Here is an 18,438-nt window from a genome sequence, read left to right as displayed (position 1 = left end):
GAGACAAAGAATATTTCATATATAATAGCCAAGAAGTATCCATGATAGACAATTGAATATAGATGTGGTACATGTACACAACGGAACACTACTCAGCCATGAAAAAGATTAAATCTTACCATTTGCAACAACATGGATGGACCTAGATGGCATTATGCTAAGTAAAATAAGTCAGACAGAGAAAGACAATTACCATATAATTTTACTGATATGTGGAATCTGAAAAACAAAATAAATGAACAAACAAAATAGAGAAGGACTCATAGATACAGAGAACAAACTGATGGTTGGCAAATAAGAGAAGGTTGAAAAAGATAAAGAGATTAAGAAGTTCAAATTAGTAGTTACACTATATCTTGGGGATGTAAAGTAGAGCATAGGGAATACAATCCTATATAATAAAAGGGAAATATGCAAATTGACCCTAACAGCAGAGTGACTGGGAATCACTGGTCACTATGATACACACTGAGCATCAGGGGGCAGACGCTCAATGCAGGAGCTGCCCCCTGGTGGTCAGTGTGCTCCCACAGGGGGAGCTCTGCTCAGCCACAAGCCAGGCTGACGGCTGCCAGTACAGCAATGGTGGTGGGAGCCTCTCCTGCCTCCTCAGCAGCGCTAAGGATGTCCAACTGCAACTAGGTCTGGTCCCTGCAGGCAAGTGGACATCCCCCAAGGGCTCCCGGGCTGCCAGAGGGATGTCTGACTGCCAGCTTAGGCCCAATCCCCCCAGGGAGCGGGCCTAAGCCAGCATGTGGTCATCCCCCAAGGGGTCCCAGACTGCGAGAGGGCACAGGCTGAGCTGAGGGACCGTCCTGAGTGCACAAATTTTTGTGCACCAGGCCTCTAGTCAGTAATATTGTACTATGTGTGATGCCGAGTGGGTACTAGACTTACTGGGGAATCACTTCATAAATTATATAAATGTCTAACCACTATGCTATACACCTGAAACTAATATAATATTGAATGTTAAATTGAAAAGTAAAAATACATAATTTCAAGCAAAACAAAAAAAGGAGATTTTGGACACACACAGAGCCACCAGGGACATGCACACAGAGGACAGACCACGTGAGGACACAGTGGGCAGGCAGCTACCTGTAAACCAAGGAGACTTTAGAAGAAACCCTGCCAACAGGGTTTCTTGATCTTGGCTGGACTTCCAGCCTCCCGAAATATGAGAAAATAAATTCTGTTAAGACACCCAATCTGTGGTACTTTGCTATGGCAGTCCTAGCAGACTAATATAGGCATTTGTTTAGAAAGGAGAAAAAAACTGGAGCCTGGGTGGGGAGGTGGCAGAAACCTCTAACGAGGCATAGCATGTGGTTGGGAGTCAGACTGCCTTGGTTTCAGAACCAAGTGCTACCATTTATTACCAGGGTGAAACTGAGCAATTCAGCCAGTCAATTTGTGCCTCAATTTTCTCATCTACAGAAGGGGGACCTCATAGGGTTGTGGTGAGCATCAAAAAAGTTAATATACATAGATGTCTAGAATTATCCCTGGCATCTGGTATCATATACATGCTCAACACTGAGTAGCCGGCTTAGTAATTATTTTCACTCTAGGAAGGGTTAGGACACTAGAACAGAGATTTCAGAGCAGCCCAGGGCACCTGAGGAAGCTGTGTCCAAGATGGAAAAATAGGCCTATAGATTAGAACAGTGGTCTCCAACCAGAGGGCACATCAGCATTCCGGGAGGTGTTGGGACAGATTGCTGACCCCTCCCCACAGCTTCATTTTCAAAGGTCTAGGGTAGAGCCTGAGAGTTTCTGTTTCTTAGTGGACCCAGGAGTGTCCATGCTTTATATGGGAACCACACTTTGAGAACCACTGAGCTGGAAGTACATAGGGCCATCTTAGCACACAGCATGCCCCCTGTGGGTTTTCTAGGTGGGTGACATCTTTGCCCTCATCCAAGAGTTGTGAAAGATGCTGGTGGAGAAGCCAGGCTGTGGGGACCCTCTGTTTCTTCACTCACCATGAATTAGAAGGATAACCATGTAACTGGGACTGGGGTGGCCCAAAGAATGTCCAGCTTCTAGAAACAATCTACTACAAGTTGGCTGGTTTTTTCTGTGTTAAATTTCCTGGAACAATAATACTAGCAAGGTTAGAAGGCCATGCCTAACCCGTTTGGTTTTTCCTTTTTCCCCCATGCGAGCTGGGGACAAAAGGACACACCAGGGGAGGAGGCAAGGAATCACGCATGGGCACAGCACCCATGGGAGGGTTTGCCCATGATGGCCGGAACCTGGGAATCTCCGTAAGTTCAAAGAGAACATTCTGAATATTGTGCACTGAACACCACGCCTGGGGACCCACACATTAACCCTTAGCTGCCAGGCAACCTGGGACCGAGTTTTGGCTCTGCCCAGTAACTGATGGCAGCTCTTGGCCATGACAGTCACCGTGTCCAAGTGTCAAGTGTTCTCCTCATTGGTTTAGTGGTTGTGACTGAGACGTCAGAAGAGAGAGCGGGAGGGGCAGGCATTTATAAGTTTGTCAAAAGAGCAAGTGGGTGATACCAGCTTCACCCTGACATGCTTCAGATACACATTGTTCCACATGCAACTGAAGTGATGACCTATGGGATTCTGTGGGAGATGTCACCCTGCCACTAACAGGGTTCAAAAGCAAGTGACAATGAGCAGGCTTTTCTTTCTAGCCCCTGCATGTGACTCAGCACCCCACAAGGTATTGGGTTGGGCCCCTGCCCATACTCAAAATCAACTCTGACACAAGTGCTTCGTCAAGATGCTTACAATGTAGTGCAGGAGGGGAGACAAGTTCAAAGAGTTGGAATATTCAGTATTACAAGGGAAACAGAGCAAAGGTCAAAGGGGGAAAATGGCTGTTGGAAGGAAAGTGCTATGAGGGGTCACAGAAGGAGAAATTATTTTGGTTGGCAGTGTTCATGGAGAAGGTAGTGTTTGAGTTAAGCAGAGGTATGAACATAGACATAATCAAAAGACATGAGCATTGAATTGGATCTATAGAACCACCAGTGTCTGGGTGATTGAGAAGATGCCATTAATTAGAAAAGAGGGGGGAAAAGAGAAGTGGAAGAACAAGTTGAGTTTACCTGGGTGAAGCCCTGCAGACGTGCAGGGGTGGCCTGCTGAACCGAAAGAATGGTTCAGAGGTGAGGAGGAAAGGCACAGAGCATCGGGGACACAGTGACGAGAGATGTCGGCCCATAAGAGGGTGAGAGTTCCAGGAGAGAGTGAAGACTAGAACTGCACTCTGGAAACGTGTGTAGTGAGTGAGGAGGAAGACAAGCTAGAGCAGTGGTTCTCAACCTTCTGGCCCTTCAAATACAGTTCCTCATGTTGTGACCCAACCATAAAGTTATTTTCGTTGCTACTTCATAACTGTAATGTTGCTACTGTTATGAATCATAATGTAAATATCTGATATGCAGGATGGTCTTAGGCGACCCCTGTGAAAGGGTCGTTTGACCGCCGAAGGGGTCGCGACCCACAGGTTGAGAACCGCTGAGCTAGAGGATCAGATGGGCTGGAAACAGCATCAAAGAGGCAGAATCATATCAAGGGTAAGAGTTTACAAAAGGAGGATATGTGCATTCATTTCACAAATATGTACAGAGAGGCCATGTGGCTGAAAAATGACACCACTTTTATCCTCAGAGTTATTCCACGTCCAATGTCAGGAAAATCAAAATGCATTAGAGAAAATGAGAGTTGAGATGGACCATTGATTTAAGCAAATAGCAGGTTCCTAATGGGACCAGGGAGGGAAAAGAATTCCCTTTGGGATGCATCTGGGCCCTGTGGGAGAAGAGGATGAGTAGACAGCTCAGGAGAGTCTTCCAGAAAGACTGGTCCTGGTGGACAGGACTGTGACAGCCTGAGGGCACTGGTGTGCTGAGATTTGAAAATTGCCTTAAAGTGAGAGAACCCACACGTTAACCAAGTAAAAACAGGGCCCCAGGCTCACCCAGGAAGGAAACAAATCCCCAAATGTCACACTTAACAAATGAACCCATTCTAAGACATTACAGTAACAGTAAGAAAAACACTTTACCTAAGAAATGTCATCCTTAACAAATGAACCCATTCTACCACATTACAATAACAGTAAGAAAAACATTTTACAGAAGATTTTTCTCCCTGACAAACTCAGAGAGGAAAACAGAAACTCATTTCTGCAAAAATAAATGTTTACCTTCCAGTGTTACAAAATCCAATACTAAATTGGTCGAGAGCCATTTGGGAATCCTTGTGTGTTATACGTTTTGGTAAACAGCATTTGGGGAGGTCAACAGGGAAGAAGCATTACCGCCTGTGATCAGAAGGGACCGGGAGGGAGATAAATCTGCTCCTTAACAATAAAAGAAACACCTGTCATCAGGCTCAAGGAGTACACATTGACAACAAGAAAGTTACAAACAGAACTAAAGCAAAAAAAAACAAACACACACTATCATGGCCTGGCCGGCGTGGCTCAGTGGTTGAGTGTCAACCTGTTACGGTTCCATTCCTGGTTGTGGCACATGCCTGGGTTGTGGACGCTAATCAATAATTCTCTCTCATCATTGATGTTTCTATCTCTCTCTTCCTCTCTGAAATCAATAAAAATTATATTTTAAAAACACACACATTCTTATGGAATTATATTTAGATCCTGCACTTGGAGTGATAGAAGAGAATAAACCATCAGTCCAGGACCTTATCTCTAAGCCCAGCTCAGAAGCAAGTGCTGACCTAGCAGGCTCATCTCCACCTGCTCCCCAAACCAGTGCATGAACCTCCGGGCCACACAGGCCTGGGCCTGCAAGGGGCCATGCCTGTATCCCTCGTAGTTATCAGGTCTTGGCGATGAGACTTATTGGATGTTCTAATTTTCCCTCAAAATATGGCAACTTGGCACAAATCCATCTAAGTTAGATGAGTGTTTCTCAGACTTGAACCTGCGCCGGCCTCACCAACAGGTCAGGAGTGTGACCCAAGAACTTGCATTTTTAAAAGTTCCAACGGGCTGCTGCTGTTCTGGTGACCTCATTCTGAGTAGCTCTGGCTTAGAGTCGGCCCCCGACCCAGCCCCATCTGCAGTGAATCAGCCCCTGTGGGTGGAAGAGGGCTCACTCTAACTGAGCAGCTGTGCCAGAACCCCAGGGTTGCCACTGCAGGGACCAGGAGGGAGATGTTTTTCTTGCTGTTATTGTAATGTCTCTGCTTTCCCACTACCTGGGCCTTCTTAGCCTGCCTTGACTGCAAGATTGAGCCCCTGGGAGATGACCCCAATCTACATAATGAGGGTCTTTCTTGCCATTTCCAAAATTGGGATCCTGATTGCTGGCTACCCCTCCATGGAACACCCTCACAATTAGGTTAGTCCCCTGACTAGGACCCCATATGATCCTGGCGTCTGCTCTCACTCTCCCTATTGTTCTTATTCCTGCTGCTACTGCTACAATCCTACCAATATTACTTCTGCCACCACCAGTGCCCATGTCATCACCATAGCCATTCATTTCCAACCTTTGTTCCCGTCTGCCATTGCTGAGGTTTGGGCATGCTGCTAGCTGGGAATGCACAGGTTGTGACAAATAGGACAAGAAATAGTACACATAGCACATTCCAATTAAACACAAAAACCACCTGTCTCAAAGCCGGAATCAGCTGGGACTGTGTGAAAATGCAGGTTTTCAAGACCATCTTAAGAATTTCTAAGTTAGTGGGCAGTAGCGGGGTTGACCAGCACTCCAGACGATTCTCACACAACCCCAAAGCTTCTCAAAGCATTGGTTGATTTTTTTTTAATTGCTTTTACTGGGGTCACAAATACTCAACGAGAAACTTACTATTTTGACCATTTTAAAGTCTACAAATTCAGGGGGCATGCAGTGCATTCACAGTTTGGTGCAGCCATGACCACTGTCTGGTTCCAGAACCTTGTCATCACCGAGAACGGAAGCCCTACACCCAGTAAGCAGTCAGCTTCCATTTCTTGCCCTCCCTCAGCCCCTGGCAACCACTATTCTGCTTCCCGTCTCTATGAATTTGCCTCCTCTCGACATTTCATAAAAATGGAATCATACAATATGTGGCTTTTGTGTCTGTAAGTCCTAGTCAGTTCATAAGGTGGAGAGGAAGAAAGAGGTAAAGCAAAGTTTTGGGGTGAGTTTAAACCGCTAAGCCTCGCTGAAGATCTAAGTCCATATTCCCTTGCCAGTTAGCTTCTCTGATTCCCATTGTGGTTGTTGGTCCCTGATCTCTGCTAACCAGATAACCAACATGGGGATCAGAGAAGTTGACTCCCAAAGTTGCCCCAGACTCAGTGAGGGGGTTCTGACCTCTCTGAGGGGAGGATTCAGACCTGTGTTCATCCCTCACCCCCAGCTCCTGGCTCCCAGCTTGGGGACCAGAAGATCAGAGAAAACATGGTCTGCAACACAGTTTGAGCACAGACATTAGTCACGATGCTTTACATTCCACAGTGTCTTTTTAAACAAGTTATGTAAAATATTCAATATTGGCTACTTGTGAGGATGATGCCCTAGAAAGAACACAAAAACAGACTTAAAACACCTGGATGTTCAGGTATGCCTGAGAATATCTTTATGCTTGCAATAAATAACAAACAAAACGCATGAAAGTACCCATACAAAGGCCAGTAATGAATTTTTAAGTTATCTTTTAGGCAGACAGAGAAAGACGAGCACTGTATGATTTCATGTGTGATCTAAAAAAAATGGAACCTGTAACATAGAGTCAAGTAGTGGTTACCAGGGGATGGGGTGGAAATAAGACTGATGGTGCATAAGGCTACAAGCTTATCACTATAGTAAATAAGCCACAGAGATCTAACACACAGTACAGCTAATACAGACAATAATATTGCACAGATGGTCCCTGACTTATAATGGCTGGACTTACAAGTTTTTACTTTTGATGGTGCAACAGCATATTTCTTATTTTGACTTTTGATCTTTTCCTGAGCTGGTGATAAGCAGTATGATACTGTCTCCTTATGCTGGGCAGAGCAGCGAGCACATCTCCCAGTCAGTCACGTGACCACAAGGTAACCCTCCGATGCTCCATACTGTGTTGCCGGTGTTTTTTGGATATTGTGTTCTGAGCATGTTTAAGATGGGCTGGGCTACCCTGTGATGTTTGGTAGGTTGTGTGTATTAAATGCATTTGTGACTTGAAATGTTTTCAACTTACAATGGGTTTAATGGGCTGTCACTCCACTGTAAGTGAGGGAACATCTGTATTGTGATAAACATCGCTACAGCAGCCATCATATTACAATATACAAATGTGTCCAAGTAAGGCACTGTGCACCTTAAATTTACAGTGTAACACGTCAAGTATATGCAATTAAAAATTTAAGTTAAAAAATTAGCTTTTAAAATTAAAAAATTAAAAAAGGAGAAACCTGGTGCATATCCTGGCCATGCCACCTCTGGGTTTCTCACCTGCCAAACAGAGCTAGAAAGATCCAGAAATTAAGGCAGGCTTTGTGGGACCTGAAGTGTGTACAATTTGGAGGAGCTTCTTTAAGAAAAAGAAAGAAAAAAACTCTCTTCTGTAAATCCTACAAAAACAAATGCACATGTTAACGCATCCTTAGGCCCCTCTCCCTCCTGGAGGGCTGAAAGGGGCCCCAACCATAAGCTTCATCATCAGTTATCAGCTTCATGGCCAGTGCACCCTGGTGAGGCTCACTTCCCGGATGCAAAGTTCCTTTTATGCTGACAGTCACTACTTTTCAACCATGTTAAATACTATGCCCATCTGTATCAAAAATGAAATATTTATATCCTAGAACTGCTAACCAAGCTGACTCAAAATGTCAGCTAATCATGAGATGCTCCAGAAACACTCTTTGGATTAGTTCCCCGTTCATATTTAACCAGACAGTAATCTATCCTGCAAACTCATAGCATTCTGCAATGTTGTTTGAACTTTCACTGAGTCCTAATTAAGTGCCACTTACTGTGGTGACCCCTTGACTTATGTCAACTCTTTTTACCCTCCTAACAACTCTGTGAGGTAAGGGGGAGTATTAGCCCCATTTTCTGGATGAGGACACTGAGGCATAGAGAGGATGAATACTTTGCGGAAAGCTTGTCAGGGGCCTGCCTGCGCTCCTTGTCATCTCTGATTCCTGTGGATGTGATGATGGTGATATCTGAAGCTATTTGTCTGCTCATGTGGAATTGCACCTTGTGTCCAGGCTAGGCCCTGGCCGCTTGCTCAGTGGTTAGAGCACCAGCCCACTGACCTAAGGGTCACAGGTTCAATTCCCTGTCAAGGGTATGTACTTCCATTGCAAGTTCAATCCTGGCCCCAGTGGGTGCCCTTGGGAGGCAACAATTGATGTTTCTCTCACATCAATGTTTTTCTCTCTCTCTTCTCCCTCCCTTGCACTCTCTCTAATAATCAATAGAAAAAATATCCTCAGATAAGGATTAAAGAAAAAGAAGAAGAAGAAGGCCGGACCTAGGCTTCTCCTGCGATGGCTCTCTGTCACTCTGAGGCACCCACATTGCTGCTCTGGCCTTGGCACACACATCTACCTTTCTAGGCAGCCGTCCTCCGACAATGGTCAGCCCTGTCCGGAGAAGGAGCCCACTGGCTGAAGGAGGGGCTCAAAAAAAGTGGGCATCCAGGAGGACCTCCTAGCTTCCAACTCCTTCAGGCAGCCCACCAAACTCTGAAGGGACAGCAGGGATACAAGAGCCCTGGTTCCCCCCTGCTGCAAGGGCCTGTCTGGCTCTGGAAAATTCTGGTCTTTAACAATAGGGATGGAGAGGAAGTACACGTGTGAAAATGCAGAATGGAATAACACGGAAGGCAGCCATAGTGAATATTTTATTCTCTGAGCATCTCTCAGCTTTGTGGATTAAATAATGCATTTTCTGACTATGGGAACAAAAGAGAGGTAAGAACAAGAAATTTCAGGAAGAATGGGAAAGATAAAAAAGGGATGTTTTTGCTGTGTATGAAAGCATTTTAAAGGTGATTCCACAGTGAGATCAAAGCAAGGACAAAAGAAAGCAAAAGGCGAAAAGAAGCAAGAAAAGAGATGTGAGATACAAATACCAAAGTGTTAAACTAAATATATCACACGGAGTTGTGCATTCAAGAGAGGCGCTTTGAAAGGGAAGGCTATCTCTGCTTTCAGTTCCTTTGTTAAGAAATTCCTCTCCACCACTTCTTCCATTTAAATTTCACCTTTTAAAAAATAGGCACAAGTAGCCCAAACCAACAGAGAAACATCATAATGCCTATAGGTGATGCCTCCAAATTGTTACCCCAAATTACAGGAGTAGTCTCCTATCTTGCCCCATCAAAAGGCAGTTGCAAGTCTGGTATTTGCAGCTGATTCTAATAATAACATGTGAACGTAAGCGGTAAAATTTGCCTACAGGCTGCAGTGTGTTTCTCTTTCATTATGTTTCTTATTTACTACGATATTGATTCTGAATGCATTCTGAATGCTCTGAAGCCCGCAAACCTCTTGCTTTGAAATAGCAAAAGTCACAGTCATTAAGCGGGGAGGGGAGAGAGCAAAACAGCACAGAAGACACGTGAAGTCCTGGAGAGAACAGGGTCACATCTCGGTGTTTTCCTTAAACTGGCAACCAGAAATGGAATAACTACAGCAAGGCATCTGGTCATTCCTGCTCTAGCATTGGGGGACCTCTGTACGCACAGCCTTGAAATCTCCAAGGTCAAAGGCAGCCTGGTGCTAGGCACAGGATCCTATTATGCATGCTCACCAAAACAAAAACAAACAAAAAAATGGTGCATATTAAAATGTTATGTAGCAAAAAAGTGTCCTATAAAGAGCAGCTTCTGTTAGGTCCAGAAGGTCTGCAGAAGCTCATATGTCTCTTCTAACCTAGGAGACTGTAAAGACAGATAACACCTGGGAGCACAAGCACTGGCAGGTTCGAACAGATGTGAGCCGGACTGCCACACCTGAACGTGCTGGCTGAACAGAAGCTCTGCTAATATTAACCTGCCATCACACCTGACATTCCCACACTGCACACTCATTTGGGCTAAATCCTCACAGAAGGGCTACTGATTTTTGGTGCACACAGAGAGTGCACAGGGCAGGAATACTTTGATCTAGAAAAAGATGACAATGGGAAGGTCTCAGGAGAATTCACCTTGAGCTGCTCTATGACATCAGGGCTAATATGCTAAGTGTCCGTCTGACCCGTAGCTATGACGCACACTGACCACCATGGGGCAGACCTCAATGCAGGAGCTGCCGAGCTGCAGTGACTTGGCAGCGGTGGTTCTCGGGTGACGCACGCTGAAACCAGAGAGGAGGGAGCCTGATTCCTCGAGGAGCTGCGCGATTCCACCTTCGGCCGTGGGTTGTGTTGTTGCTAGGGCACTGCCGGCTCTGAATCTAGTTTACTGCACACTTGTGTTTGTGTTCCACACCCTGTACCAGCAACTTTGCAGAGTGTCCTCTTGCACTCCAGGACCCCTTGGGGGATGTCAGAGAGATGGTTTCGGCGTGATCCCATAGGCCAGGCCGAGGGACCCCTGCCAGAGGGACCCCATTCACAACATGGATGCCCTTCAAGCCACAGTGCCACCCCAGGTACAGCCAGATGGGGAGGGACGGCAGGAGGTTGGCTCCAGAGTGTGTCCGGCCAGTCTCGTCTAGTCCTGCCCCGCTGACCACCTTCTAATTAATTTCCTTTCAATGTGCACAAATCTGTGCACCAGGTCACTAGTATGGATAATAACAGTCCTTACCCAATAGGGCAGTTTGGGTATTTAAATAAGATAACACATGCTAAGCACTTAGCTTGGTGCCTGGTACATAGCATCACTCAATAATGGTTAAAATTATTATTCATTTTTAAAATACATATACATATACACCATAGTAAAGGGAAGCTAGACATGTCTTGGGAAACAAAGAGATGAGTCATAAGGATGTAGGAAGGGTTAGAAGGGGCTTGGGGAAGGGAAACAGTGGTAAACTAGAAGGGAGGGGGCAGCACAGAGGGAGGGAGGAGGAGGGGAGGAGGTGCAGGAAGGAGGCCTGAGAGGCCTGGTTCCAGGACTGGGACAGCCTCCGCTCCGGTAAATTCTGGCTGTGCTGCCACAGGTAAGACACTTGCCTCTCCAAGCTTCATCTTCTTTTTAAATATCAATGACCAGTTGTCAGAGGATGTGGTCAAGACCCAAGAAGATACCTGCTCCTCAGCCCAGGCAGGGGGACAACTCATCAGGCCTGCTCTGCATTTGCCCAGAAGCCTCAGCCTCACGTGTTCCAGGATGCCCTGCAGGGGTAATTAACTAGCAGGCCCCATTCAGGCCAGGCTCTGCCTTTCCTCTCATGTGTAAGAGAAGAAGGAAGTTAGTGGCCAGCAGGACTCATGATTCTGAAGGCAGCCATCTTGCCCTAAAGGGTTTGCTCTGGGCTGAGTGCTGGTCTGGGGCACAGCCTACTTCCCTTTAACACAGCCTGAGGCCAGAGAGCCTCTGTCCAGCAAGCCGACCAGAGCTCCCAGCTAAAATGATCTAAAGACACTCAAGTCAATGTCACCTCACATTTCCAATAAAATAAGATCAAAGCTGAAACATGGCTCTTCCAGAATAAAGGTGAAAATGGCCTGCCTGGCCTTTCTGACAACCTGAGCTTCCTTGCCCCGCCTCTCTCTCCTTCTCAGTCAGGCGGGCTGATCCCCATCCCAGAGGGGCTGTTCTAGGAGCCTTCCACATCCTTCCTGCTCAGGGGTTGTCAGAAACATCAAAGACTCACCTGTTCACACTTCCCCTCTCCCCCATCAGTCCTGTGGCCCGCAAGGCCCTCCATCTCTCCCTGGGACTCTCTGAACATCTAATTCACCCATCATTTCCTATGTATTGATCCCATCTGCACACTTCCCTCTACATGTCCCAAGCTTCTTGGTCTCTAGATTCCTGCCTCCCACCCCCTGTCATTTCCCTCCTCGAGTCCAAATTCTAACTGTCTCTTGTGGTCCAACTCAAGTGCCACATCCTTCAGAAAAGCCTGTTATTTCCCCAACTCGTGGAAATACCACGTGCAAATCCCATTGATGTTGTCACATTAAGAGTCCGTGGTATGCTTGTCCACCCAGCCCCTCCCTTTCTGGAGCCCTCCCCCATGGCTACTAGTGTGTGGTGGTTCTGTGCAGGACTCTGCCCTCCTGGTCACAGCTGACAGATCCACGGAAAGGCATCCAACCCATTCCAGAGCACCATTTCCCTTCCCTGTCCCTCTCCAATGCCTGAAGCTGTCATTGCAATATCAGCTTTGAGCTGTCTCTGCAGCCATAGATCCCTCCAGGTGACATGGAGTGCTGGAGGTGGCCAGTCTTCACAAGCTGACAAGGAGGAGGGGCTGAGATAGCAGGGACCCAGACAGAGGCCCCTGGAAGTGCCTGGGTCTGACTCTCCTGTGGCCTGGCCTCACTCCTGCCCCTGGCCTGTGTCAGACCCTCCATCATTCTCATATTGCTGGGTTCCAATCTAATGGGGTCTTAGTCTGATCATAGGGCGAGGCTTTCAACATGCTTTTGGGATTGCTCCGGGCACTGCTAGAATGAACCCCATTCCTCTTGGTATCACAGTTAAGGTCTCCAAGGCCAAAACAAAAAAACGTATTCTCTACTGGAGGCGAGGCTGGAAGATTAGAAGTTAATCAGATTTCACATAAATGGAATAAATGACCAAAAAACAGCTTGCATGAACATGTGTTTACCATAACTCAAGCATTGTACTCTTGGGCATTATCTCAGAGACATGAAAATTAATTTTCACACACACATCTGCACATGAATGTTCATAGCAACTTTATCTGTAAAATAAACTGAAACAAACTGAAACAACCCAAATGTTAGAAAAACTGTGGTAAATCCAACCCACGGAACAATAGGCAGAAATAATGAGGAACGAACTCATGGTGCTCACAGCAACTTGGATGAATTGTAAGGCACTTACATTGAGTGCAGAAGCCAATCACAGCCTGGCCTGGTGTGGCTCAGTGGTTGAGCGTTGATCTATGAATCAGGAGGTCATGGTTCAATTCCCCGTCAGGGCGCATACCTGGGTTGCAGGCTCGATCCCCAGTCGGGGGCATCCAGGAGGCAGCTAATCAACGATTCTCTCTCATCATTAATGTTTATATCTCTCCCTCTCCTTTCCTCTCTGAAATCAATAAAGATATATTTTTTAAAAAGAAACCAATCACAAAGGTCATGTGCCGCATGGTTTACTCTATAGAACATCCTTGAAATAACAAAAGTATAGAGACTGAGAACAAATAAGGGTAGTCAGGGGGCAGAATGGGGGTGGGAGCTGGGTGTGGTTAAAAGGAATAGCATGGGGGAGCTTTTTTCTGTGTCTCAATTGTGGTGGTGGTTACAGGAATATACATATGTGATAAAGTTGTATAAAACTGCCTGCACACACACACACACACACACACACATTAAACTGGTGAGATCAGAGTAAGCTCTCTAGATTGACCTAAGTCAATTTCCTGGTTGTGATCATGTACTAGGATTCTACAAGGTGTTACTAATGGCCCTAGGTGGTTTGGCTCAGTGGATAGAGCATCAGCATGTGGACTGAAGGGTACCAGGTTCGATTCCAGTCAAGGGCACATGCCGGGATTGCGAACTTGATCCGGATTAATCAATGATTTTCCCTTATTATTGACTAGAGGCCCAGTGCACGAAAATTTGTGCACTCGGGGGGTAGAGGGGGACCCTCAGCCCGGCCTGTGCCCTCTCGCAGTCTGGGACCCCTCAGGAGATAACGACCTGCTGGTTTAGGCCTGCTCCCGGGTGGCAGAGGGCAGGCCCAATCCCTAGGTGCAGCCCCTGGTAGGGCTCAGAGCAGAGCCAATTGGGGAGTTGGGGCGCCGCCCCCTGTCATGCACAGAGCAGGGCGGATCTGGAGGTTGCGATGCCACCCCTAGTCACGCTCAGGGTTGGGCCGATTGGGGGGTTGGGGCACTGCCCCCTGTCACACTCAAGGCAAGGTTGATAGGGAAGTTGCAGCGCCACTCCCTGTCACACACAGAGCAGGGCGGATCAGGGGGTTGGGGCGCTGCCCCCTGTCATGCACAGAGCAGGGCCCATCAGGGGGGTTGGGGCTCCGTACCCTGTTACACACAGCGCAGGGTTGGTCAGGGGGTTGGGGAGCTCCCCCTGTCACGCACAGAGCAGGGCCGATCAGGGGGTTGAGGAGCTCCCCCCTGTCACACACAGAGTAGGGCCAATAGGGGAGTTGGGGCACCGCCCCCTGTCACACACAGAGCAGGGCGGATCAGGGGGTTGGGGCGCCGCCACTGTCACACTCAGGGCAGGGCCGATGGGGAGGTTATGGCTCTACCCCGTCACACACAGAGCAGGGCCGGCAAGTCAGGCGGGGAACGTTGGAGTCCTCCGTCACTGAAGCAAGCAAGCCTCCCTGTTCGCATCAGCTGCCTGGCTGCCGGCCGCTATCTTGGCTGACAGTTAATTTGCATATTGCCCTGATTAGCCAATGGGAAGGGTAGCAGTCGTACGCCAATTACCATCTTTCTCTTTCATTAGATAGGATGTTTCTATCTCTCTCTCTCTCCTTTCGTCTCTGATATCAATAAAAATATATTTTTTTTAAAAAGATATTACTAATGGAGGAAACAGTGATGAGTATGTGGGACCTCTTGTACATCCTTGCAACTTCTTTTGAATTTATAGCTATTTGAAAATAACAATTTTTGGGGGGTTGTTTTACTGTTGTTTTTTTAAAGCCAGTTTGCAAAGAAAGCTTTCACTGGGGTTCCCGTGTTATCTCTTGTGTAAAGATATACACTCTCCCTCTTATCCTTTCCTCCCCGCGGCCTAAAAACACACAAGAGGAAATGTAAATGCACAACCCATCTGTGATTACAGACCCACAGAGCAAATGCTGTCACACTGCAGTGATCTGGTTGGGGATAAAAACAAGCATTATTTCTGATTGCGAAGACTCTACAGGCAGGGGGAGGCAGGCGATGGTCTGGTAAGGAAGCCGGGCCCAGCATGGACATGTGTGATAACAAGGTGTCTCTCACCTACTTCACTGGGAGCCTCAACAACACAGGAAAAACGTTATCTTTCCAAAACACCAGACTCCTCCTATCTCTGCAATTATAAGCCGAGAAGAAAAGCAAACAATGCCAGTGTGCTTCTCCCAAACCCCTCCTGCAAGCCCAGAGGGTGTCTATATCCTTTCACTCAAAAGTGTTTCCTAACCCGAGCCTTCCTGTTTCCAACCTTTGAACACACCAACCAAGAGAAGAGCTTGACCAGGTGTGCTTGCTCCACAGGGAAACAGCGACAAGGACACAGCTTGTCCAGATCACTGAGATATGTGAGTGATTGGAGATAGGCATATTTATGAGTTCTAAACTGAAAAAACTATGGAATAGAAGCCAAAATATGAACAATAATGCCAAATACAATAACTCCCAGGATGAAATCAATAAAAATATATTTATAAAAAGAAACCAATCACAAAGGTCATGTACCGCTCATGTCAGAGAAAGTAGAAAAAAAGTTTGCACACGTGCAGCGTAAATTAGCCTCTTCAGCAATCACGGTAATTTAGTCGTGGACAAGGCTCCGGAAACACAGCACAGAAAGAGTGTTGGTTCTTGCCCTCAAGGGTCTTACAGTTTAAAGATGGGCAAGTACACAGGCAATACAGCATGACAAGTGCTGCACCAAGCTACACACAGTGCCCTGGGAGCAGAAGGAAATCTTGGAAGGCTTCCCAGAAGGGGTGAGACAGAAAGAGAATGTTGAGGAAAGAGTTAGAGCTAGCAGATCAAATACTGCCATGAGCACATTCAACAGTCACGCCCTTTAATGTACTGCCAGGATTTGAACTATGGGCTTTTGCAAGTATTATCTCTAAACCTCACAATTTAAACACTGCAGAAAAGCCACTACTATCCCCAATTTATTCAAGATCAGAAAAGGTAAGTACCTTGGCCAACATCACACAGGATTTGATTCCACTTTTTGCACCACATCCTATTGCTTAAGCACAAAGAAGGCAATATTTTAAAAGTGCAGATTTAAACATAATGTGTGATTCTTCACTCCTCAGAACAACGAAGAGGACAAAGATGAATAAGATTCGGTGTTGGTGAGGATACAGAGGATACACTTGCATACATTTTTTGTAGGACGGTACCACATATCCGAAGAAAGATGAGTCACTTCATATTAAAAATTCTTAAAAATGAACATGGAACTTTCAGGATAAGATAATGAGTTTAACTCATGAATCAGACACATCCCCTACTCAAAATCCACTAAAAACTACAGGAAAGGGATTTAAAAAATAAAATCAACCCATAACATTCCAGATCAGGGAAAACACAAGAAATACCAGCCACAACACTGGGAAAGCTGGAAAGCAGATGCACAGGGTAACCAAAGTGACAGATGTGTCAGACACCTGTGTGGTCCAAACCAGGAAGTCCAACCCAAGCTCAGAAAGAGAGGGAGAGGGAGAGGAGAAGGGGGAGGGGGAGGGGGAGGGGGTAGGGGAGGGGGAGGGAGATAGAATACAATGTTAAATTTTCCATTTTAATCATTTTAAGTGTACAGTTTGGTGGCATTAAGTACATTCACATTGTTGTGTAATCATCACCACTATCCAATTCCAGAACTTTTTCAACTTGCAAACTATACTCATTAACTCTCCATTTCTGCCTGCCTCAGATCCTGGGGCTGTCGAATCACCTTGAAGAGATTATGTACAGACAACAGGTTCACTGGGCATCCAAGGAGAGCATTCAACGTGGAAGATAGAAACTAAACAACAGAAAAAAAGCAACTGTGGGAACAAACTATTCAGGGAGAAAAACTAAAAACCAAACCCAAAATAACGCATTATTAATATCCTCCAAGGGATAAGAAAATATATTGTTTCCATTAAATAAGAACAATATCCTATAAAAAGGAACTTTCAGAGAATAAAAATGAGCACTTGGAAGTAAACTCATGAAAGCAGAAATAAAAAAAATACTGAATAGAAGGGAAAAAAGATAAAATTGAAGAAAGCAGACAGAGCAGAGAAAATGATACGATAGCAAAGAAGAGATAAGAAAGTTAGAGGTTCAATATAGGAGATTTAATAACAGAAAATGGGAGATGCTGAAAGAGAGAATAGAAAAAATGGGGAGGAACTGTCAATTAAATATTCCAAGAAGTTTTCAAAAAACTGATATACATTAGATTTCAGACTGAAGCCACTAAATGCCCAGCCCAGTGAATGATAATTGATCCACCCCAGGACTCATCATTGTGAAATCCAAAACTGGGGGGGGGGGGTCGGGGGGGATGAAGAGTCCACAGGCTTCAAGAAAAGAAAAAAAAACATACAAAGGATCAGGAATTTGAATGATGTTGATTCTTTTAAAAAATTTTTTGAAAGAAGATAATGGAGCAAAACCATCAAAATTCTGCAAGAAGGTGATACCTAACTCAACCAGGCCACCATTCACATCCTATCTAATAATAGACAAACATGGTAATTGACTGTACCTTCACTACGCCTCCCATTGGCTAATCAGCGAGATATGCAAAATAGCCGCCAACAAAGATGGCGGTTAATTTGCATACGTAGGCGCAAAGCAGCGGAGTGAAGACTGAAGGCAGCTCCAGCCAGAGCAGCGAAGGCTTGAAGGCGGCTCCGGCAGGAGCAGCGAAGGCTTGAAGGCGGCTCCAACTGGAGCGAAGGCCTGGGTCCCGGGTGCCGGAGGCAAACCGGTGTCGGCAGCCAGGGGAAGGGAAGGCCTATTGCATGAATCTTTTTGTGCAACAGGCCTCTAGTAGAAGATAAGCACAAAGCTTTCTTCAGACATGGATGATCTCAAAAGATTTTTATCTTCCTGGCAGACTTTCTAAAGAAGCTTCTAGTTGTGCGTTTCACCAGAATAAGCATGTAAACCAATAAAAAGAAGGGCATGGAATCCTGCCCAGGAAAGTAGCGAGGAAGCTGCCCAGGAGGAAGGCAGAGGACCCCCGGTGACCAGGGTGTACAGGCGCTACGGCCACACGTCCACAGCAGAGAGTGTGCCTTAGGGCAGACATGTCGATGGTTGTAATTATGATCTCTCCTGCAAACTTACCTCCCTTTAAGGACAGGCTGTCTGAATGAGACACGAACTTTTAATACGAACCGATAATTTGTTCTCTTAGATACATGGTACTGGCCCACAAAAAGAACAGCAAAGTGTCTTTTCCTCTGTGGTATATCCTCACCAACACTGAATCTTGGTCATTTCTGCTGTCCTGATGAATGAAATAATGTCTAAATGAGGACGGATTGTCCCCATTCTCCCCTGTCATTGGATGTTCTGAACACAGGCTGACTAAATTGGAGCTCTCTCTACATGCCTGCTGCCTGGAT

General features: G+C 46.1%; 1 protein-coding gene across 5 annotated transcripts in view; it reads right to left on the bottom strand.

Moving 5' to 3' along the window:
• The window catches only part of GALNT17 (polypeptide N-acetylgalactosaminyltransferase 17), a 421,721-nt gene that overhangs the window by 191,015 nt on the left and 212,268 nt on the right, over positions 1-18,438 (bottom strand). The gene's annotated exons all lie outside the window — the stretch shown is intronic.

The sequence above is a fragment of the Myotis nattereri genome (assembly GCF_964212035.1).
Source record: "Myotis nattereri genome assembly, chromosome: 4".
In the NCBI taxonomy this organism is placed as follows: domain Eukaryota; kingdom Metazoa; phylum Chordata; class Mammalia; order Chiroptera; family Vespertilionidae; genus Myotis; species Myotis nattereri.
The sequence above is the reverse complement of the archived record's forward strand: the minus strand, read 5'-3'. Positions and strand labels throughout refer to the sequence as shown.